The sequence below is a fragment of the Phyllostomus discolor genome, chromosome 5 (genome assembly GCF_004126475.2).
Source record: "Phyllostomus discolor isolate MPI-MPIP mPhyDis1 chromosome 5, mPhyDis1.pri.v3, whole genome shotgun sequence".
Classification (NCBI taxonomy): Eukaryota; Metazoa; Chordata; class Mammalia; order Chiroptera; family Phyllostomidae; genus Phyllostomus; species Phyllostomus discolor.
Window position 1 is genome coordinate 137,271,112 of NC_040907.2, and position 24,666 is coordinate 137,295,777.

A 24,666-nucleotide genomic window follows, 5' to 3' on the forward strand; every position below is an offset into this window, starting at 1 on the left:
CAACAGCAATTAAAACCATGAAAGTCTCAAGAGAACACTCAAACTGTATTGACAAGATGTCTTCCCAAAATTTGGGGGAATTTCTGTTCACATGCCTTGTAGGAACTTTGCTATGTAGGTTAAAATGTTGCCAAGATTTAACAGTAGATTAATCAAATAGGTTCTTCAGTAAACTCTTGTAACATGCAAGTTTTTCATTATTATTCATAACTCATTTAGCAGTTCAAAATAGGTGGCTTTTAGTTTCACTTATAAATGTAAACTCATGGTTCACATGAACTCACAGATCACCTGACCCTCTGCAAAAATGTGTTTTTAACTCCTTTGATTTGAGCACAAAATGAGTACAAATGAATCATACAGACTTTGTAGAGACCTATGATTGCTGCAGTGTGCCCTAGGCTACAATGCACTGAAGATAAATTCAATGAATTTAATGCCAACCCCTGCCAAAGATCACAGCGTAATTTGTCATTTTGAGGTTAGGCAGTTTCACACAAATATGACATTTACTTTTGCCTTAGAGTTTGCTTATGATATCAGATAAGTGTAAAATTGGGAGATTACAGAGTTGTCAAAGGGCAACTGAAAACATTGGAATGATTGCTTTCTATAAAGTGGCTTTGATAAAACGTCTTTAAAAAGGCCAGTCCAGGCCACACTTTTTCCAACCTCTTCTCTAAGGAAATTGGGAAGTCATGGACCCAGGGTCATTCAGAAGTTCCGCAAGGCCCCATTAAGGATGTCTCACCTGAGCCAGGCTTTCAAGTGCAGGCCCATGGTAGTGTTTTCACAGCAAGGTCCTGCACACTGTGAGTGAGGCTGCCGTTTGCAGCAGTTCTCAGCACGGGGGCTCTTCCACCTTGCTGCAGCCAACTGTACTGATCAGTGATTTGGGCTCAGCCTCACCACTCATAAATTTAATAATTCACTTGGACGGTGCAGATCAGACAAGTATTTAAGAAATCTTAGCATTTGGAAGAATTAAAAAAGACCTACTGATTGTTTACTTGCTTTAGAATGCTGATATTTAATTTGGATATTGAGGACGATTTACTAGTTCCAAAGTATTTACAGTACAGAGACTTTTATTGTTTAATTTATATACTTTGTTTTTGGAAATAAAATGGCTCTATCTTCGTGATCTATCCTAGGACATCACAGGTTATTCGTATGTGACTAGTCATTAAACCAAAAAGTTAAACTCATTAAACATGGAAATATGGTTAAAGACAAAATTTTCCCCTGTAGAAACTTCTGTCCCAGATATTACGGCTGACAGAGTCAGCTCTCATGATACAGAGACTTACTTCTGATTTTATTTTCTTAAGTAATATACTTATAAATACATACATATATGTAGCTGCGTTGTCTGGGTTCATTTCTTAGGTCTGCTACTAATAAGTGGAGTACTGTGGAGACAATTAGGTAATCTATGTACTTCATCAATAATTTGGGGGTACAAATAATACTTTCCTTGTACTTCAGAAGACTAATGGAACTACCCCCATTGATTTAATCATGTATATGAATAATTTAAAGCAGTGGTAAGCATATAGTAGGCACTTAATGAATGTTAATTAAATGCCTACTATATGCTTTTGAATAAACATATATTTATCATTTGTTAATTGCTCTCCTATGTAACCATAAATTTTTGCTTGTTTTATTTTTAATATATTTTTATTAAATAGGTAATACATTAAATTAAAATATTAAAGAATATATAGTGAAAAGTAAGTTTTTTATCTCCACAGTGAACCAACTGCTACTTTATCCAGTGATGTTTTATGCGCAAAGTCCATGCATTTAAACTTCCATTTAGAACTTTAAAAGAGCATGGTGGCTACAAATAGAAGAACATATTCAAAAGGAAAATAGAGTTTTACCTAATTTTTGTTGTTTATAAAAATAATACAGTAATGCTGTAAAAACTATTGTTGATGGAATTCTGATTATATAGCAGCATTACTCTAATACTTATCAATGGATCATATCACTCAATAATCATAATAATTCCGTGAGATAGGTGCCATTAGCAAGCCAATTTTACAGATAAGTCATGTTCTAAACATAACCTGACTGGGATTAAACACTATGCACTTAAAATTTAAGTTTCCAAAATGTATAAGAAATCCACATACATTGTATTTCCTTCTTTGAAAAGAATCTTATATTTTACTCATGCTTTCTTTTCCCTTTTAAATACCACCTGCTTGTTATATTGAAAATAACTTTAACCTAGACTCCTTGTCCAGACTCCAATCTATTCTGTACTGTCAACTGTTTACCTACTCCAAAATCTCAATCTTACCAAGTCCTTCGTTCACTCGGAAGGCTTCTCTGACTTCCCTCTGGTGGATGACCAACAACAAACCACATATCCTAATTTCCAAGGTCTTTTCTCATATGTCTATATCTGACCTAGCAATCTTATTCCCAATACATGCCTAGTTTGGCTCAATTAATACAGGTTACTCAATAATTTCTTTATCAAGCAACTACAAAATATACAGTTAAACCATTCTTAGGATGTGGAATGAGGGAATTTAATCTTTCAGCTTGGATAATTTGGATGGCACCAAACAATGTATTCTGGCATCATCATCATTTTTTCCAAATTTGGAGATGAATCCCTGCTTGAGGGTTTGGAGTGGGAGCAAGCACACATCCTGATTAGACACGTCCTGGCAGCCAGAGCTGTGCCACGGCTGCATTCCTCACTGCGCTGATCAGCTCTCCTTGTGTGAGTTTAAACTGTCTAAGAATTCAGTCCAGCCTTGAATACCAAGGCCACAGTTTGAAGCCAGAGAGCCCACAGTTTGAAGCCAGAGAGCCCATCTTAGGATCCACACAAAAAAATCGGCCACCAGAAGATTTTATATAGAAGCCTTTTTTAAAGGAATCTCATTACTAATCATTTCTTCTGTTGGAACTTTGGAAAGGAATATCTCACATTTTTTTGGCAGAACAGATTGCCTGGCCAGGTAAATAATTTCCTTTCCAGTACGTCAATACTGCCCTGTCTGAAAACAGAGGAGTTCTATCCATTCCTTTTAAATTAGAATGTTTAGAGATCCCCGAAGGCTTGAATTGTGTTTCATTCATCTCTATCCCCATTGCCAAGTGCATTTTCTGGCAACAGAAAAATGTGTGTCTTGTGTTTGTAAATGAATGTGTTCATGGATCGTTTTCCTGTGAAGAGGGCTTTGGCTATCATCCTCTTAGATGTGGGTCTAGGAGGATTGCTCCAAATTTTCTAGCACTAGAGAATATAATGTAAAAAGATAATTTTTGGCCCCTTAACAAAGCCTAGGGATCTACTGGCCCAGATTTAACTGCTCCCAAGGCATGCTGGTGATACAAACACCTTGTGCATCAAGGGCCTTTTCTGAACCCCAGACACTCACCAGTGCATTGTGGTACAGTGCTCTCAGGAGTGTACTTCTGAGCAGAGGGGCCACTATGCATTGTATTTACTTTGATCTGTGGTGTTTGTATTTTGTTTTTACCTCCCCGTGATCAATCACAACAGAAAAAACCTGAGATCTAGAGAAGCTGCTTAGATCTTAAGCAGAACTTGTATTTTTTGAAGGGAGGCTTGAGAATTCAGAAATGGGGTGGAAAGAAGAGCAGATAATGTTGAGAGCAGTTTCAAAGAAGAAATTAGTAGAACAGGGTAAAAAGTGACACAGGAGAATTTGTGTTCAGTCAATGTTTCCTATCTCCTTCCTCTGTCTTTTGTCAGACTCAATGGTGTCCTTTTAATTCCTTTGGTACCTAAGGAAGTCAGGACTTTCCTTCTATTTTTCTGTTTAAGCTTTTCCCAAGGAAATAGTAAAATAACTCCATGGTAAAGTAATAATAATCTAATTCTTCTCCAAAGATGTTTTCATGTTCATTGGAGAGAAACTTAGGATAGACGAAGAAATAAAATGCTCCATATAATGTTTCGGACAACAGTGAAGTAAGTGATTTTAGTATGCGTGAAGAGAGACATGACCCAGGCACAGCTAAAGCGCGAACACTTTAGACAATCTCCTAGTGGTAATTGTAGAAGCCAACCGCTGCCTTGCAGTTTCACCAGCCTTCTAGGAGCTGGAAACAGTTCTGGTTTGTTCACAGTTTTTTTCCTGACCTGTACTGCGAAGATTAGCCCAGATGATTACCACCTCTGAATTCAAATACTTTCATAAGGTAGAAACAATTTAACAAGTTTAATAGCATAAGATTGAACAATTGATCTTGGTTAGCTCAACTGACTCCCTCTGATGCTCTCCTATCTTATCTACATCCAATGGCATTTTGTAGATACTGTACTTTATGAAGCACTTCATGCTTCAATTGTTCTCCACTTTCTTGTTACCTCATCTTTTTTTGAGGACAGAGATAACAACATTATTTTTATCTCTATATCCCCAAGGATGATACCAACCAGAACATAGGAGTTGCTCAGTAAATGTTTCACAAGTGAATCAATGAGCCCTTCTCATGGGTGAGCTACTATCCTGGGGAAAAGTGATAAAAAATTGCTAAAAACTCCTTTAGCATGTATATAACTGTATCTTTGAACAAACATAACTCATCAAGAGCTATCCTTACAAAGAAATTTATTTTTATCTCCTAGAGACTTTTAAAATTCTCTCTTTTGGGCTATTTCTTCCTCTGGTCCATTAAATTCTAGTTACTTAAAAATACGGTATTATTCTGTATCTAGTCAGCAAATAGAATGTTCATGCTGGTGTAATGTCAGACTTTAAACTTTTTTTCCTGTTGATATTGGAGGCTTCTTTGCAGGCCTGCTCTAGGGAGGGAGGAGGTAGAAATGAGAGAATGGGGGCCACTTGGGTTACTGGGGCAGGGAGTCCTTTTGGAGGCTTGTGGGTACAACTGAGTGGTGTCTCATGAAAGGCATTGGCATTTTGAAAAAAACACTACAGTCTCAAAAATTAATTCCAATCTTGTGCATTTTTACAATAGCTTATATATGTGTGAGGCTAAGGAAAGTTCTCATTTGCTATTAATTTAGATACTGAGTGATGGTTATAGGGGTAAACAATCAACGTGTCATCTAAGCTGTTGTATAGAGCTAAGCTTTTTATTATTGTTGTTCTTCATCTTTTATTACTATGTGGAGTGATTTTCCTCATGGCCTTCAGGGTGGCAGAAATCAACAGTGTCACGTGGGGTTCTGGCTGGTGGAAAGGGCTAAGCTCTGGGGAATTAGCTCTGAGGAGCCAGGAGGCCTTTTCGCTGCTGCTGTACCTCTTCCTGAGGAAAGTAAGACACATAGTCAAAAGGGAGAAGCTGCTCTATGGGTTGCTAAAGTGAGGTCCATCCTGAGGACCTCAGGCACCTGTCAGGTACCTTTCCTGGTCCCTGCTACACTTCACAGATGGAACAGGAAGCCTGGCTCTCCTGCCCCAGAGCTGTTGCCTTTATGCCTGGTGGTATTCTGTGTTCACGGAGGCCTTGTGGAAACTTTTGCCCAGGGGAATGTGGGAGGTTTATAATTTGACGCCCTCTCTATGGAAAAGGCAGGACTGGGCAGGAAGCCCACGTGCTTTTCTGTACAGAATTTGTGCCTATCACAGGTGCTGATTCCAGCCTTCTGTCCTGCTTTCCTCAGCTCTTCTCTGTCTTAGTGGGGCAGCAACAACCTGTAACTCAAACCAGAAAAGTTCTGTCCCAAGTGAAAACAAACATTTCCCCTCAGTATTGAAGGTGGCACCTTTGAGAAGCTTTTGAATTGATTAGGTTGAGTAATATGCACTGACCACAATATTCACAACACATTAGCCCAGTTAAGGCGGGGCCCCCAAATGCTTTGCCTGTTCCTTCACCAAGAGAATCTTGAAGGAAACAGACATGCATTTCTTTAGTTGTCATTACTTTCTCTTGTGGGAGCTCATATGGCTCAAAAAGTTTTCTCCGGGTATCCCCTTTTTAGTCATATTTTATTACATAAGATTGATTTTTAGAGCCACCATTAAGTAGTGGCAAGATCTTGGTCTGTCATAAGCCTCAGTTTTTGTTCAGCAAAATTGATGATAATAATAGTACCAAAATCATGAGGTTGTTGCAAGAATTAAATGAGACAAAGCATTCAATGTATTAAACTGATACATAGCAGGGCAAATTGTAAAAATTATGATTAGGACTCTGATTATATTTGACAAGTTTAACTTGACAGTTTCAAAGATATCAACCATTCATAATTGAAAAGAGTACTTAAAATACAATCCTTGTTTTCTAGAAATATATATGTGTATATCTGTGCATAGAAATAAAAAACCTGAAAATATATAGGTCAACCTGTGAATAGCGGCTATCTCTTTTGTAGGATTAAAGGTGTTTTATTTACCTTATTTTTGCTTATTTAAATTTGCAAATTTTTCTAAAGTTACTTATTAAAATAATTTCCATAATAAGGTGTTATGCTTTTTTTTTAGATTTTTTATTTATTTATTTTTAGGGAGGGAAGGGAGGGGGAGGGAAGGGGAGAGAGAGAGAGAGAGAGAGAGAGAGAGAGGGAGGGAGAGAGAGAGAGAGAAACATCAATTTGCGGTTGCTGGGGGTTATGGCCTGCAACCCAGAAATGTACCCTGGCTGAGAATCGAACCTGGGACACTTTGGTTCCCAGCCCACGCTCAATCCACTGAGCTACGCCAGCCAGGGCAGGTGTTATGCTTTTTTAAATTTAATTGTTTAGGTAGAGAGTTTCCAGGAACAGTTTTCTTGATCAAAGACTGTTCTAACTCTGGTCAGTGTATTCCATGGGGAGAGTGCTGTGAAGGATTCTATGATGAGGGTCTAACTGAGTCAACAAGGTCATAAAAAATACAGGACCTATGCCACCCAATGCCTGACTTTATGTGGGAAAAAATCAGCGTACTCTTGGTGATACTGTTTGCTGTTGAACTAGGCATGGCTTTAATTCCTTAACAGGAAACACTAGTCAGCAACCAGCAAGCACAGGTCTGATCTGACTTCAGAGTCAGAAAGAAGCCCCTTCTACATGCATCTTCATCTTCAGATCTCTGAACATTATAATTAGAGATCCCATGTGAAGTTTGCAGGGCTTGACAGATTTATCAGCCTACAAGACAGCAGACAACTTTTTCTTATTTATGCTCTTATCTTTAGCTCTTAACACAATTACATGTAGGTATTATAACAAGAATTGAATAAAATGTGTTACATAAAAGAACAGACTACTCTTCCATGTGCCTGTGCACATGAACTCATCATGTTTCTTCCAGAAGCAGACTGTGGTGGAAGAAAGTTGAAGGGGACTTGGAGAGGCCCTGAAATGTGCATGCATTGCTGTGGGAGAAGATGGGAAGTAGTGACTGAAGGGGACTTAAGGCACATGCATGAAAAGAGCAGTGTCAGTGAAGCTCAAACAAGCCCTCTATAACTCAGGTAAGGCTGGCTCTTTATTGTGGTCATCTATTATTGGTAGCAAGCAACAGATAATGATTCTTTTAACTTAAGGGGGAAAATAAGGGCTTTGCTAGAAATGAGAAATGTTTGCTAAAGAAGGTTTGAAGTCAAGAGAAAGCAGAGGTCAGAATGATCCCCAGATGAAGAAGCATAAAATGGAGTAAAAATAGCCTCTTCAACAAATGGTGTTGGGAGATCTAGACAGCTACATGCAAAACAAACAAACAAACAAACAAAAAAAAAACCCTCGATCACCATCTTACACCACACACAAAAATAAATTCAAGGTGGATAAAAGACTTAAATATAAGTCATGACACCGTAAAAGTCCTAGAAGAAAACATCAGCAGGAAAATCTCAGACATTCCATGCAGCAACATCTTCACGGATATGTCCCCGAAAGCAGGGGACATAAAGGAAAGAATAAACAAATGGGACCTCATCGAATTAAAAAGCTTCTGCATGGCTAAAGAAAACAGCATTAAAATGAAAAGAGAACCAACTATATGGGAAAACATATTTGTCAGTGATACCTCAGACAAGGGTTTGATCTCCAAAATATATAAAGAACTCACATGACTCCACTCCAAGAAGACAAAAAACCCAATTAACAAATTGTCAAAAGACTTGAACAGACACTTCTCCAAGGAGGATATACAGAGGGCCCAGAAACATATGAAAAGATGCTCAGCATCACTAGCTATCAGTGAGATGCAAATTAAAACCACAATGAGATACCACTTTATACCATTGATAATGGCCATCATAAACAAAGCAACAAATAAGTGTTGCAGAGAATGTGGGAAAAAGGAACCCTAGTACACTGTTGGTGGGAATGCAGACTGGTGTAGCCACTATGGAAAACAGTGTGGGATTTCCTCAGAAAATTAAAAATGAAACTGCCTTTTGATTCAGCAATTCCACTGCTGGGACTATACCCTAAGAGCCCTGAAACACCAATCCAAAAGAACCTATGCACCCCAATGTTCATAGCAGCACAATTTACAATAGTTGAGTGCTGGAAGCAACCGAAATGACCATCAGTAAATGAGTGGATCAAAAACCTATGATACACCAACACAGTGGAATACTACACAGCAGAGAGAAAGAAGGTGCTCCTACCCTTTGAGGAACAGCATGGATGGAACTGGAGAGCATTATGTTAAGTGAAATAAGCCAGGCAGTGAGAGACAAATACCATATGATCTCACCTTTAACTGGAACATAATCAACAAAAGAAAAAAGTAAACAGAATATAACCAGAGACATTGAAATTAAGAAAAATCTGACAGTAATCAGAGGGCAGGGGGGAAGGAGATCATGGGGAAAAGCTTTTTGGGAATTACTACAAAGGACACATGGACAAAACCAAGGGGGAGGGTGGAAGCAAGGGAGGGAGGTGGGTTTGCCTAGGGTGGGGGAGAGTGGTGAGGGGAAAATGCAGACAACTGCAATTGAACAAAAATAAAATAATTTAAAAAAAGAAAAAATAAAATGTTTAAATGATTTACCATTAAAAAAAAGGAATGATCCCCAAGATGGTGAAAACTAGCCATCATTCTCAGCAGTGATATGTGTCTGGGATGAATTTGCTCATTTTGTTTTGCCCTCTTGCCCTAAAGACTCCAAATCCAGTGAAAGTGTGACATTGGCCTAGCTTAGGTCCAGTGCACGTCCATGATCCATGTCAGGGGAAGATCAGAGGGCTTGGCTGGTGGTTCTCCAGAAAGTACGCCATGGGACAAGGGTGGACCTTTTACTGTAACAAAATTTGAGTTTTAGTATTGAAAGGGAAATAGTCCTTCTGTAGTAAGACAATCCGTAACCATTAAACCATTCTTTCCTCTTCAACTACGTAATTTATAACCTCCATGTTTTCTGTCTTTTGAAAATTGGCATAGGAATGCCTGTCCCTTTGTAACTCCTGGTTTGGTTTGAGGTCAAGAAAGATAATGAGTTTTACAGAAAGGTTTTATTTAGTAAATACAAAGCTGGAGATCATACCCTGCAAAACAAGATAAAATAAAAATAATCACTGTTTTCTCTAGAGCTCAGGATCTGAAATAAGATGAACATTTATTTACCCAATGTAGTAAATAAGAGGACACTCTCTAATGATCCAGGATTTATATTTTACTAATTTTTCCTTGGTCTGGCAGATTGAAACAGATATAAGCAGGCAGGCTCTTAATTCACTGCTCAGGATGAGGTGCTGCTCATCCTGAGACCATGGCTATTAGCTGTCTCTTTCTCTCTCACATGTATATACACATGTAGATGCTCTATTTTCTTAAATGTGATCTAGGACATTTATTATTTAGTTTTAGTTTTACAAGGGAGGAAATCTCTAAATTCAAAAGAACTGCTAACTTTATAGAAGCTATGCTCCTGAACCTCTTCACTATTATTTAAAGGGGCCCGTAATGATTTAATGTCAATCTTGCTATCTTTCAAAAGAGTCCCCTCAGAAGGATATGGTTTGTTTGTATGCTGAAGAACATCATTTTGTAGGCTATCTGAAACACATGTCTTTTTTATGTTTGTATTTTTTTTTAAGAATAAGAATCCTGGATAGAAGTTTTTCTCAGAGGTCACAGTTATGCTCAGGAATTGAGAAACAGAGGCTCTAAATCTTCTTGAACTTTATTCTGCTTTTGATAGTAATCTGTGTGTGTTTGGATCTCCTAAAGAAAGAAAAAATAGCCAGTTATTTTTAAATTTTACTCCCAAAAACATGCTTCTGAGATTTTTTTATATCAATAAGTACAGTGTACCTTATTCTTTTATCTACTGAATAACATTTTATATTTGGATGTGCCATAATTTGTTTTACAAGTCTAGCTTTGATAGACAAATTGTTTCTCAGTTATAATTATTATAAATAATCATAAAATGAATTCCTTTTACACACCTCTTTGTGCATATGCATAAATTCTTCTCAGGGCAAATGTGGATCATACACACAGTGCTTAATCAGTCTCACATTCATGTTTGTGAATACATAATCAATTTTCTCAACACCATTCCTAAGTTGTTTGTCTTCTCTCCACTGGACTGAAGTTCAGTCAGTGTTGTATACTAAAATCAGGTATGTAGCTACACTTCCCCACATTCATGTACGCTGTCTAGTTTGTTCTATAGTTCTATTTATCTATTTCAATGTATTATTTTTATTATTATAATTTATCTTGTCATAATTTTAAAACTATCTTGATTTGTTTTGCACATATACACTTCTATGAGAAATGCTATAGGGACTCTGATTAGAATTACATTTTTAGATAAGTTTGGGAAAAACTGCCATCTTTCTCATATTGCCTTTACATTAAAATATTTCCATTTATTTGAACCTTCTTTTACAGTCTATAGTATATATTATAACAACTGTAATCCAATATCTACATGTTCATTGTTAATATAGAAATGGGGATGCTTTTTTGTGTTGATCTTGTATCTTGTCACTCTGCTGAACTCACTTATTAACCCTATGATTTTCTTGTTTTCTGCACAGCCAATGATTTCATCTGCAAATAGAGACAGTTCCATTTTTTTCCTTTCTGATCTGCATGTCTTTTGTCTTTTCTTGCTTTGTTGTAGTGATTAACACATGCAATGCTGTGCTAAATAAGAGTAGTGAAAGGAATCTTGGCCTTGTTCCTGGTCTCACAGAGAAAACATTCAATCTTTTAAGGTTATTTATGTTAACAGTAGATTATCTTTCAGATGTTCCTTATCAAATTGAGAAAGTCCTCCTCTATTCCTCATTTGCTGACAGTTTTTATTATGAACATATTATTAAAAGATTTTTCTGCATCCATTGATATGATCATATGATTTTTCTTGTTGATTTGGTGAACTACACTTATTGGTTTTCATATGTTGAACCAACCTTGCATATACAGAATAAATACCACTTGGTATTTGGTGAACTACACTTATTCAGTCTGTTGATTTGGTGAACTACACTTATTGGTTTTCATATGTTGAATCAGCCTTGCATATACAGAATAAATACCACTTAGGCATGGTCCACAACTCTTTTCTTTATATATTATTGGATCAATTGCTGGTATTTTGTAAAGAATTTTTGTATCAGATATGTGTGTGTGTGTGTGTGTGTGTGTGTGTGTGTGTGTGTTTATATTAGTTTCTCAGCATTACAGAAGGGGAATAAGGTGGGTTCTCTAAAGAGCTGACTTTCAAGCTAAGACCTGAATGATGAGAAAAGACTGACTTAGAGGAAATTTGTGTAAGACCGGTTCAGACATAGAGCAACAAGGGCAAAAAGGGCAGCAAGAATGAATTTAGAGTGTTTGAAGAAAATAAGGAAGGCCAGTGTCCTTGGAGCACAGTGACTGATGCAGGATGACATGAGGAGTAAGACAGATCATGAAGGGACTTGCAGGATAAGTTCCTTCTTCTTTCTCTCTTCCTTCCTTCCTCCTTTCCTTCCTTCCTTCCTTCTCTCTCTCTCTTTCTTCCTTTCTTTTTGGTTTAATGTGCAAAATAAAGACCTTAGAGAATGCAAGATAGTGAATAAAATGATCTGATTTACTTTTAAAAACATCCCTCTGGTTGTTATATGAAAAACTGGTTGATAGAGAATGAAAGGCATAAAGAGAACAAGTCGGAAGATACTGCAGTGCTTAGAAAGGGATGGGTATGTTGGAACAGGTGAGGTCATCCTCATTTATAGTTGAGGAATAAGAAACATAATGAGTTTCTAGGTTTTAGTCTACAAAAACCACCAAATGAAATCAGGTTTCCCTTAGAAATGGATTATTCCATGGCTGGAATATGGAAAATAAAAGGTGAACCTGGAATACCTTGTGGTATAAATTAATAACATGCTCAAAACATTATAGTAACATATCAGGAAGACATAGAGAAACCATTTTAAAATGGTTCACATTGGCCAATCTTAGTACACTTTGAGGATCAAAGTAAATGAAGATTGCACCATAATACAATGAATAAAATGATAATACACAAGTTCATTATAATAAAATAATAAGGAAATAAAGAAGGGAAAAGAAGCTATTTTGAGGAGGATCCTAACCAATAAGCAAATTTGTTGTATATCATGAGTGGATAACCCACTGCAATGGGGTTCACAGAACTAATTTTCCCACTGTTATGAAATGTTAGCAGGAAGACTGCATATCAATAAACTGTTAGCTTTTCCTTTTCTTTCCACTTCTTGACAGAGAGAAATATTTATTCTCTGAGAAATAGTTTCCACATGCAAAAAGTTTTCAATTATTAAAGTTTTTAAATAAATTTCCATAAATAACAATAATTATCGGTGATGTTTACATTTTTAAAAAAGTCTCTTTATAGCCTTATTTGTCTTTTCAAATGAGTTGATTATCAAAATAAAGTTGTTTTTAATTGAACTGGAAGTAGGCTTCCAATTTTGAATTTATTGACAAAAATCAATAAAGATCACCTAATTTTGCCTAGTGTACTTTTGCACTTTTGATGACCACAAGAAATAACTTGTCAAGTCAGGGCTGAAGTTGAAGAGGCAAATATTTTGTAATAAGTTTTTGTTATTATGAATTATTTTGTATTAGTATGTATGTAGTTCATCTCATTATATCTTGGCATATATATAAAATTAATTTACTTAAAATATTTTAAAAAAATGAGTGCCTGGTGCTACCATAAGAGTCCCTAATGAGTCATTTACTGTAATTATGCTAGTATTAATTTATAATTTTTTAACAAGAATTTCCCATTTAACAAATAATAGCATAAATGATCTGCCCAAGCAAAAGGAGGTAGTAATAATAATAAAATGGCAGCCAAAAAAATTATCCTAATTTAAGGTTTCCTATTCAATGAATATATTACATATATCTGAAATAATCATTTATGGGAAACACCTAATAAAGCAAGTCATTCCAAACTGCAGCTGAATTTTAACTGAGCTCTGCAGGATGCCACAAGAGAAGCAGCCTGATAAACCACAGCACGTATCTTCTCTGTTTCACCCCTGGCTTTTCCATTCTTTACTAGTAAGACTTTTCATACTTTAGCATTAGGAAAAATAATTTGTAAAATTACTTCAAACTATTTAGAATCCTTGTCACCTCACTTAATTATTTTCTACATTTTAGAACCTGTTCCTCACATGCCATTATCTGAGAAAAGTATTTCAAGAGGACTGTAAATTTCGCATATGTATATGGCAAGTGTATTGTGTTCCTTCTTTTCTCTTCTTTGTTTTCACACTTCTGTGCTGCTAGTGAAGTAAATAAGTTGATGGATCAGAAAGTATGGATGAAACTGTATTGGAATAACTTATTTATTGATAGGCTAGCTTAGGTACCTAGCTGCCTGTTATTGTGTTAAAATGCATTTTTTTACCTCAAGGGAAAATCTTTATTGCAAGTGAAATTGAGTATTTTTGAAAATATAGAAAAATAGTGCTATAATAGCAGTTTTCAACAATGTTAGAGTAGATTACTTACATAAAGAAATCATTAAAATGCAGATTTAAGAGGCAGAAAAAAAGGGATCTGGAAACTTCATTTTGTGTATAAAATAAATGTAAAAAATAAATGGGTTGGACTAAATGTTCCCTTGGCCTCTTTAAACTCAAATATTCTTTGAATATTGGCATTTGTAATTTTAAAATTTATGTTTCTTGTTAAATTTTCAAATTATTTTCCTTAAGCCTAGGAGCAATTATTCATTTGATGATCACAATTTGATAAAGTCAATTCAATAGAGGAAACATTATGGAAAATCTATTATAAACAAGGAACAGTAAGCAAATATCCTTATGGATCAAGTCCATTATATTGTTGCATCAAAATTACTGGATTTGGACAAGGTCTAGATAGTATTTCATAAAGAAAATCTTCTTGCTGGTTTTGAGAGCTTACCTGTGTTCTTTCAGAAAATGGTGGTCTCCATAACTCAGACTTGGACTCTTCTGACTTTGGTGCCAGGGCCCACCTCTTGCATATTTATAATTGAAACACGAGGTCTTCTCCAAACACTAGGAATCCAACTAAAATAAATGGCCATAGTGAAAAGAAAATGGAAAAGGATGTTCTCGCAATTCTTAACAAGAATCTTGTTAATAGGTCAGGCTCTACAGAGCAACATTTTGCAGTCAGTTATTTACCTCCAGGAAGTTAATTAACAGCTGTCCCAGTATTTAGAGGTTGTTTTATAAAATGCCCAGGAGAATTAAAAAATGCAATTAAGAAAAAAAAATGTGTGCTTTTCCTCAAAGGTATATTTTATTGTTGTTACCAAAGGCCTAAATTCAACACCCTACCTTTTAAGTTGATTTGTACTGAGAAAGAGAATGTAGAAAGCTCTGTTTTTCTAAAAAACAAATTGGATTGCACAGAATTACCATTATCTGCATGCATTTGGGACAACATATATATTGTTTCGTCACTCAGGCATATTTATAAGTTCTACTTCTCCTTTGTTTATACAGAAAGGCTGTCTAAAGACACAGCTTTGAACTCTAATAAACCTGAGTCAAATCCTCAGATGGCTGTTTACTAGCTGAGTGATTTCAGGCCAATTACTGAAAAGGAGAATGGCCAAATTGAAAGAGGAAGATACTGTTCTCAGGGAAATATCAAAGATTATTTTAGAGACAGAGACTCTACCTTCTGAAAACGTTTATTAAAATATTTAAAGTTTAGTGGTAAATAGTGGAAATCAGCTTTGGATAGATTGCCTGGCTGTGATAAAATTATCAGTGTATCAAGAAAAAGAAATGCAAACATTGCCAAAGTCACTAAATTGTCTGTTTATAATGGGAAACTGTGACTGTTGTATGAGCATCACATTCACAAGGGTTATTTCAGAGGAATATAAACATCAGCGAACACAGAATAAGTCTGTTTCTGTCAAAGTCCAGGTTTATGGGACAGATTTAAGGTTTTGTTAGTTGGGTACCAAAAGTAAGGTGACTCTGTTTTCATTGGTATTGTTAGCATTCTCATTGCTATTGTTTTTAATTACTACTTTGTTTTTGGTTCAACTCATAATTAAAATATTTTTCTTTTTTTTGGATTTATTTCCACATTTATTTATCACTGGTAAGTGGCTTAGTGATAGTGAAAGCAGGCTAAATTATTAGGCCTTTGTTTTCCTACAGTAGATTCTATAGTGCCCTGGAGTAAGAAAGTATGTGGAAGCAGGGAGATTTAGTGTGGCTGTAAATTTAATTTTTAAAATTTAAACACATAGTATGCCATGCAACTCTGCAGTAGTTTGGGAATTATTTATGTAATTGCTTGTTACTTAATTAAACAACTTATGCTGTTTGAAAATATTCATTTTTATTCTGTATTATTATTCTGTTTTATTCTATTGTGCCAAATCATTTTATTTTAACATATCCATTTAGCTATTTATGATTTGATTGTTCATCTCAAGGGTACATTAAAAAGACTTTTGATTTACTGTGACTGGGTTGCTCTGTTCGTTGAAGTGTCATCCTGCACACCAAAAGGCTGTGAGTTTGATTTCTGGTTTGGGTGCATACCTAGGTTGCAGGTTTGATCTCTGACTGGAAACACATAGCAGGTAATTGATTAATGTTTCTCTCTCACGGCAATGTTTTTCTCAGTCTGTCTCTCTCTCTCTTCCTAAAATCAATAAACATTCTCAGGTGAGGACTGAAACAAAAGACTCTTGATAAGAAGTGATGGCCTTTAGTGACTGTCATCTTTAACCTCTCATTTTTTACTACTGAGATTGTGACTCATCTATACTTTAACTTATTCTGTATTCTGTTATAAGAATCTGGCCTATGGAGCAGTGGTTGACTTGGGATTGTCTCTGAGTATGGTTTATTCATAGTTACATGTCAATTCTCAGCCAGGGGCAACTTCAACACAAAATTGAAAAGAGCTGCTTAGAGGTAAGATAGTTGCAATATTCTGTTGCTTGCTTTTGATGCCCAAAGCTATTAATTATTAGAAGAAAACAATCTGGTTTTATTAAAGCAAACATTTTTATAACAGTACTATTCTTGTCTCAGAGCAATAAATAATATGAATTTGGACATATTCATGAGTAGAAACTTCAAACCAATTAAATAACAAGGATGTCCCCCAAAATTCACTCTTGCCATAGAGGAAGGACCAGGGATGACTTAAAAAAAAGAAGAAGAAGGAAGGAATGAAGGAAGGAAGGAAGGAAGGCAGGCAAGAAGGAAGGAAGGAACACATTTTATTCTTTTTCTGAAAGAACATTGGAGACTATTCTGACCTGAAAGGTTGCCTCCTGCACAGGGGGATTTCAGTTCAGCTTAATAGCCAGGCTATAAAACAAGCAGCTATCATTCCCATCTGTACCTTGCCATTTCAATTATTTTCTTAAAAAATAACATATAAAGACTGCATTAACAAACAGGTTACCTTTGTGGGCATGGAGGTTAATCCGGTTGAGAAACTCTAGGAGCCTGTTGAACACAGGACTTAGGTTATCCCACTGTGCGGCAATTGCTTGAAGGAGGCTCCAGGCGTCATTAACTCTCTTTACCCTGGGCTGACAAAGCTTAATGAGAGATCTCTGGAGTCCAGAGAAAGTTCTCAGGAAAATGAAAGTTGTGCTGGAAGTGTGAGATTGGGCTGGTGTATAAGAAAATGGTTAGAAATCAGAGAGGGGTGCCTACAGAACCTGTTGGATCATACTATTGCTAAAAAAATATAAGTCTGAGTCTGTTTCCTTGATAGTTGGACTAAATGACTCACAAGCATGAGTGCAGCAGAATCCACTTAATGAATGCTTATCCACTTAGCTTTATCCTCCACCTCACCCCAAATAAAACGCAGAACATTAGACAGGCAGATTTTCTATTTGGCTTTAATTTCTCCCTTCAACATAGAGCACAGGCTTTATGAAAAATGATGAATGAGAAAAAGAATAATGAAAGGAGATTAACCTCTGCAAATAAAACTTTCTGACCGTGTCCCTCAAATCAGATAAGAGGAATTTCAGGAACATGTAAAAACTGACAACTAACCAGGACCCTGACATTACTGCCTCCCAAAGCAAAGTCAGTACCTGTCTCCACCCAGACATAGTATTATATCAAAATTATATATTGTATGTTCAAGGCACTGTGAACTTTCTGGATACTGAGAAAGACAAAATGTATGGACAATAAAAACATGATTTTAGCCCTGGCCAGGTAGCTCAGCTGGTTGGAGCATCATCGCGCATACCAAACGGTTGTGGTCCCTGGCCAGGGCACATACCTAGGTTGCAGGTTCAATCCCTGGTTGCAGGTTTGAACCCAGGTCAGGGCACCTACAGGAGGCAACTTATCAGTTTTTCTCACTGAAGTTTTTCTCTCTCTCTTTCTCTCCCCTCTCCATGTCTTGCTCCCTCCCTTCCTCTCTCTCAAAAATCAATTAAAATATCCTCAAGTAAGGATTAAAAATATTTTACTAAGGCTGTTACAATAAGCAGAATGATTATTAATGAGGAATATCTCAAAGAAAAGGAAAAGGAGCTTTTATAAGGGTGGGTAAACAAGGGAGCTATTCCATCCTCTCATGAGGAATAGAGGGGAAGGTATTTTCTTGCAGTGTGCCAGAGCGGGTGGCTCCTCGAGGTTGGCAGTGTCACAGAAGACAAAGGAGAAGCATTTTGGAAAACAAAAGAGTGAGGCATTTCCACAACCATCACTGTTTTTTGGGAGCATGAGGTTCAAGTAAAGTTCAACATTATTAGGACCCAATAACTTCAGATTAAGAATATTTCAATATGAATGAACTTATAATGGAGATGTTCACCTACTTGAAAAAGTGTTTAAAAAGTTTTTGAACTAAATGAATATGAAAACAATTTATCAAATTTCATGGGATAAATGAAAGCCATCTTAGAAGAAAATGTATAGTTATATGTTGGAAAAAATAAAAGATGTAAAATCAACAAGCTAAGATTCTGCCTTAGGAAACTAGAGTAAGAAGAACAATTTAAGCATAAAGCCAGTGTGAGAAAAAAATAATAAAAATTTAGAGTAGAATAAAGTGAAATATTTCAATGAAATTTAAAATAGGGAAATAATAGAGAAAATTCACAAAACCAAAAGCTGCATCTTTGAAAAGATAAATAATATTAATTAATCTATAGCCAGGTTAGACAAGGAAAAAAGGAGGGGAGGGGAGAGGGAGGAGATAAGTTATCACTATTAAATTTAAGTGTTCATCAGCAGTTATTTCATGGGCATTAAAAAAATAGTAATAAAGGCCATGACTGGTGTTGCTCAGTGAGTTGAACATTGCCCCGCAAATTGAAAGATCAAGCATGTGCCTAGGTTGCTGCCCAGGTCCCCAGTTGGGATTGTGCTAAAGGCAACTGATAGATGTTCCTCTGGCATGTCAATGTTTCTCTTCCTCTCTTTCTCTCCCATTCCCCTCTTTCTACAAATAAATTCAGTTTATAAAATAATAAAAGAATAATATAAACAACTCTTTGCACACAAATTTTATAAATTAAATAGAAAGGATCAATTACTTCAAACATATAGACTAAAAAATTCATACAGAGAAATAGATAATCTGAATATACCTGTATGTATTAAAGAACATTAATCAATAATTAATAATCTTACAAAACAGAAAGTACTAGGTTCAGATGATCTCCATGAGTAATTTTACCAAATATTTAAGGAAAAAAAGGGTTTAAAAATTCTTCATAATTTCTTCAGGAAAACAAAAACAGAAAGAACACTTTTCAACTCAGTCCATATGGCTAGCATGACCTTAACAATGAAACCAGAAATGAAACAACAACAACATTAAAAGAGGGGGAGTCCTGGCCATTTGGTTAAGTTGGTTGGAGCATTGTCTTGTTCACCAAAAAGTTGCAGTTTTGATTCTTGATCAGGGCATATACCTAAGTTGCAGGTATGGGAGGCAACCAATCATTATTTGCCACTGCCATCGATGTCTCTTTCTCTCTCAAAACAAAACAAAACAAAACAAAGCAATATACATATCCTCAGGTAAGGAAAAGAAAGAGGGGGAGGTGAACTGTTGACTCTATCACTCATGACTATAGACATACAAATCCTAAACAAAATATTAACATTTCTAATCTATCAGTGTTTGCAAAGAATCATAAATCACAATTAAGTGGTATTTATTCCAGGTATGCAAACTTTGTGGAACATTCAAAAATAAATCATTGTGATCCACCACATCAACAGACTAAAGATGGAAAATTATGTAATCATGCTAATTGATTCAAACTATTTAGTTGACAAAATACAAAATTCATTCATGATAAAAAAATCTCCTCAAACTAGGAATAGTGGGTAAAATTTTGTACCAAACGTACATATGCAAGACAGGTGTGGGGAGGAACAGAGACATGTGAGGTGTTGTGGTAATTCAAGAGACAGATGATGAGCTCCTGAAGTAAGACGGGTGTAGTCAGGGTGGATATGAGGAAATGGATTCAGAGATACTAAAGAAAAAGAACTGACAAGTCTATTACAAATCAAGGAAAAATTACATTTAAAACATGGCCTTTTCCACTAATGATCCAAAAAATCTTGTTATTTTTCAAATAAGGAAAAATACATTGTTCTCTCCATTTGATAAAATATATTTTCCCTCAAGGTACAAAACAGTCTACCTTTAAACAGATATTAATCTAATTTGTCATTTTGAAGCAGACTTTACATCCAGGAAATCTTTGCCTTGAAGAATAATGACGGGTCCTAAGCAGGGAGCTTCTGGGCCGTAATATTTAATGTCCTTTGGATAGTCATTTACTAGGAGAAATTTCAGATTAAGAAGTACCTTTGTCAGAATTAATTTTTATAGTTTAGACACATTAAATGCTTTATTAAATTTAGATTTGATGTACTTTCCAATAATGAAAAATTCCAATTACCCCCTCTGGGTAAAAGAGGAACTCAGAAGTGCTGATTAATCATTTCCGTAGTGGTGGGTGATGGGAGGCCTCTTAGGTATCAGAGTAGCTTCATTAGACAGAAAACATTCAGTTTTCAATGATGTGCTTTCATTTTCTTTTGTGTTTTCTTTCTTTCTTTTTTTTTTAGGAGCAGAGCTCACTTTATTAATCTAAGACACTGTTTTGTCATATCAGCAGTAGCAGCAGGGAGAGGAAGTTTAATACTTGCACAACCGATTTCATGCAGTTGTCATTAATATCAAGGAAGTAAGTGTTGGGCATAATGCTGGCATGGTTTCTAAATAAAGAGGTGTCAGATTGTACCTTTGGAGAATAAAAATCTGTGCCTTATTTAGCCCTGAGAGGATGACAACAGAAAGAATTGACTCTTTCCCTTTGAAATCTTCCAGCAAGGATTATCTGCTATTCAAATTGTGCACAGAAATGGAATTCTCTTGTTATAACAAGAGGAACATGAAGATAAAAACCAAAGTTTTCTTTCTTCCTTTTACTACATTAGAGCAGTTGGAAATCATTACAGTGCTCGTCATCGTTACATTTAAACAGAATGTGCCAACTGTTTCCAATGAGATTCCATATAAAGAGGCAGGGACTTTTCCTTAGGCTAGAATTTCTGGGAGAACTTGACGGGAAGAAACAAAGAAAATAGAATTTATTTATTTATTTACTTACTTAGGAAGGATGACTTATTTTTTATAGTTCATTTTAATTGTATTTTTTCCATTACCATTTATCCCCCTTATACCTTCTCCCACCTCTGCCCACCACCCTCCCCCCTGCAATCACCACAGTGTTCTCTGTGTCCATGAGTCTTTTTTCCTTTTTCATTCCATCCCACCTCCCCCACACCAACCCCCCAGAACTGTCAGCTTCCTCTCTCTATGAGTCTGTCTCTATTTCATTTGGTTTAAAAAAAAATGGAAAACAGGATGCTTTCCCTAAGATCCCTAAGTATGTTCTTTTTCTTGCCTCACTTGGAGTTACCTTCTTGACTCTACAATGGCTATCTATATATAATGACTACATAGCAATATTCATAGATTCATACGATCCAAGACCCCTAAGGAGCTCTGAGATCTAGTCTCTATGCACATTGAAATATACATTCCTTCCTTCTATGGGAACGTAAAGGAGAACACATGTGATTTGTAGACAAAGGGACGTTGAGCAGGGGATTTGCAGATGCTCCTGTTTCTCTTTCCTATGCCACAGATGCAATTTATCCCCTGGAAACAGGCACACAGAATTTTGTTTGTCTTGTTTAAGATTAGAAGTTGTTAGAGGAAGAGTGCACTAACAATTAGAGTCTTTCAACAATTAAATGAGCAGGAAGCCTTCAGGTGACTGAAACTTTTAAAACAGGAATTATATAGGAGATTCTTGCACCAGGGAGTAGACTGTCTTACGGTCCATATACACGCCATGAGTCTGTGGTTGCTTCTGCCTAATTTTTGCTGGCTCTTGCCTAGTTACATTCTAGAATAGGCAATTACTAATGGTGTCATAGCATTTTAATGTCATTCATTTAAATTAAATTTTGTGTGAAATTGTAAAACATTGCATATGACAAAACATTTAGCTTTCCTTTTGGCATCTGTGAAAATACAAATTACAAAGGCAACAAATGTGCTCATGTCTGGATATATGAAAAGGTGACATGTAATTGAATTATTCATAAGATTGACAGATAGAACATTATAAGCAACTTTTATTAAGGGAAGGGAGTCAGTACCAATACTACAGATCAAAACACTATCTTTTTCTAATTTTTATGTCTAGGCTACCAGACCATGTTTCTTAATATTCAGAGAAGATTCCTTGTAAATCACCTCCAGCATCACAGCTGTGATGTGGCATCATGTCTTCCACTAATACAGAAGAGTTATTGCATCCTTTCTAATCTGATCCTTCTATGGCTGGTTTTATTTGAGTTTTAAATGAATGTGAAACGACATGCCCAAGAAAATAAATCCAGCATTACTGGGTGTTGGTTGTATTCATCATTACAACTTTTGTAGGACTTATTTGAGTTTCAAAGTTAAGTAAAATAAAATGTGAACCACTGCTTTTTCAAACAGGTCATGGCTGTCTGTGGGAACCAGAAACACCTGTGTGATGCTGTAGAGAATCTCTGGGCCTGGGAATGTGGATCAATGGGTTCACTAAAGATCACTTAACAGAGGTAGTTTCCATTAATTTTAATTCTCTGTTATTTACATTTGGGACAGCCTTACAGGAATCAAAATTCACAACACTGTTACTTACTGGTGGAAGCAGAACTCTTCTGAGAAGAAACAGGGAAATGCTCTGATAATTGGTATGTTTTATGTTCCAGGCTACAGTTGATTAGAATATGAATACGTGTGCTGGAGAAAGTATGGCAAAATATGATTATGCCATAGACATAGGTGTAGGGGGTACCTCTGAACAGCTCAAAGTGTAAATTAACTAACATTTACTAGGTTTGTAATGTAGGACCCACTATTTAATCTTAACTTATAAAATGCAGATAAAAATTTTAGCTATGTTGTACAGTTACTGTGGACATTAAATAAGAAAATATGTACAAATATGTAAGACTTTTTGGAAGATTGTAAGAGCTTGATAAGCATTAGACTTTATTGTTGTTACAAATTATGATAGGAAATGTGCAAAGCAATGTGGTGGTGGAAACTGTACCAGATTATAAATCAACAAGTTGGATTCTAAATCTTTTATTATGACTGAGAAATTGAGTAGCTCTTAGCAAACTTAACTTTTTTGAGCTTAGCATACTTTTTTTGTTTCTTTCTTATATTAATTACTTTGTTTTGTTTTCCTGTATTCCTATTTTTTTTCTTACATTGTTTTGTTTTGCCTGTATTATAGAGAAATATGCTAAAGAATATCTCTCTCATTCTCTCCCTTTCTCCCAAATTCTCTCTTTTTTTACAGCTATAAAAGTCAATGATGTTAAAAGAGCCACTATACTGAGTCCAAAATCAACTTGTATATGCCTTACTGACTTAAATATTGAAAACTATGCATTATAACATCCTGAAGTGAATAGAATACAAGAGTAAAAATTAATCAAATTATTTAGAATAGCAGTCCTCAAACAGGAGCACTTTTCCCCATTAGAGATAATTGGCTATGTCTGGAGACATTTTTGATGGCCAAAATTGGAGGTATGTGGAGGTACTATGCCATTGCTTTCTAATAAGAAGAGGCTATGCATGCTACTCAACATCCAATAATGCATAGGGCAGACTCTTCTGGCAATACATTACCTAGTTCCAAACGTCAATGTGCCAATGTTGTGAAACCCTGATTTAGAGCATCATTTAACAAAAGCAATTTCATAGATTTACTGAGGGCCAACAGTGTTCCTGCCACTGGATGTACAGAATTCGATAAAAATAATCTTTGTCTTTGAGGAGCACAATGTCTGTGATGCATTAAGTCATCTATCATTTCTGCATAATCACATGCTTGCCTTTATTGGTAAACAAATACTAGTCATAGATCCTGCCAGAACATGTACAAAAGGATAAAGGCTATAGACCTTTGGGTTTTTATTGGATCAAGAAGATATTAGCTGAGTGGGTTTAAATAGTAACAGTGTTATATTTGTATTTTGTATGATTCAAATAGTTTAGAGGAAAATATATGAAATAAGTTATATAAGATATACATCTATTCCTAACAAATTCATAATGTCATCTCAGCAAATCTACTTGAAAGTGGCAATTTAAGGAATAAAATCAGAGATCAAAGAGAGGTAGCTGGGCAGAGACAGAGCACAGTTTGTCCATTTTCTTTCAAGTGGAAGAGTCAGGAAGGAAGAGGCACATCCCAGGGCATGCAAGTAAAAATGAGGCCAACTTCTCTAAGCAGAACTATGGATATATGCTAAGGACTGCAGAACCTGAACAACTGAGTTTCTGATCTACATTTTGCTAAAATAAATGACCAGTGGTAGAGAATTGTTATTATTACCTGAGAACATTATGCAACTTTACTGAAGATCTAAGACTATTTTTTTATTCTAAGTAGAAATAACTTTTCACAAAAACTGCTTTTGGGAAAGTGTCAGTGTAAGTGTCATGAAAAAGAAAAGGGCACAGGAGGTAAGCTGAAACTAAACTTGTAGTAATGTCTCCAGATCATCAAGCGGGTAATTGTGACCCACACTCGCAAAACTGAAAGTGGCAATGTACAGAGGGAGTGAAACTCCTTACAAAAGACCGAATAGGATAGCAGAAATAATTAGAAGCTAATTTAGGAACCTGATATCTATTAGGA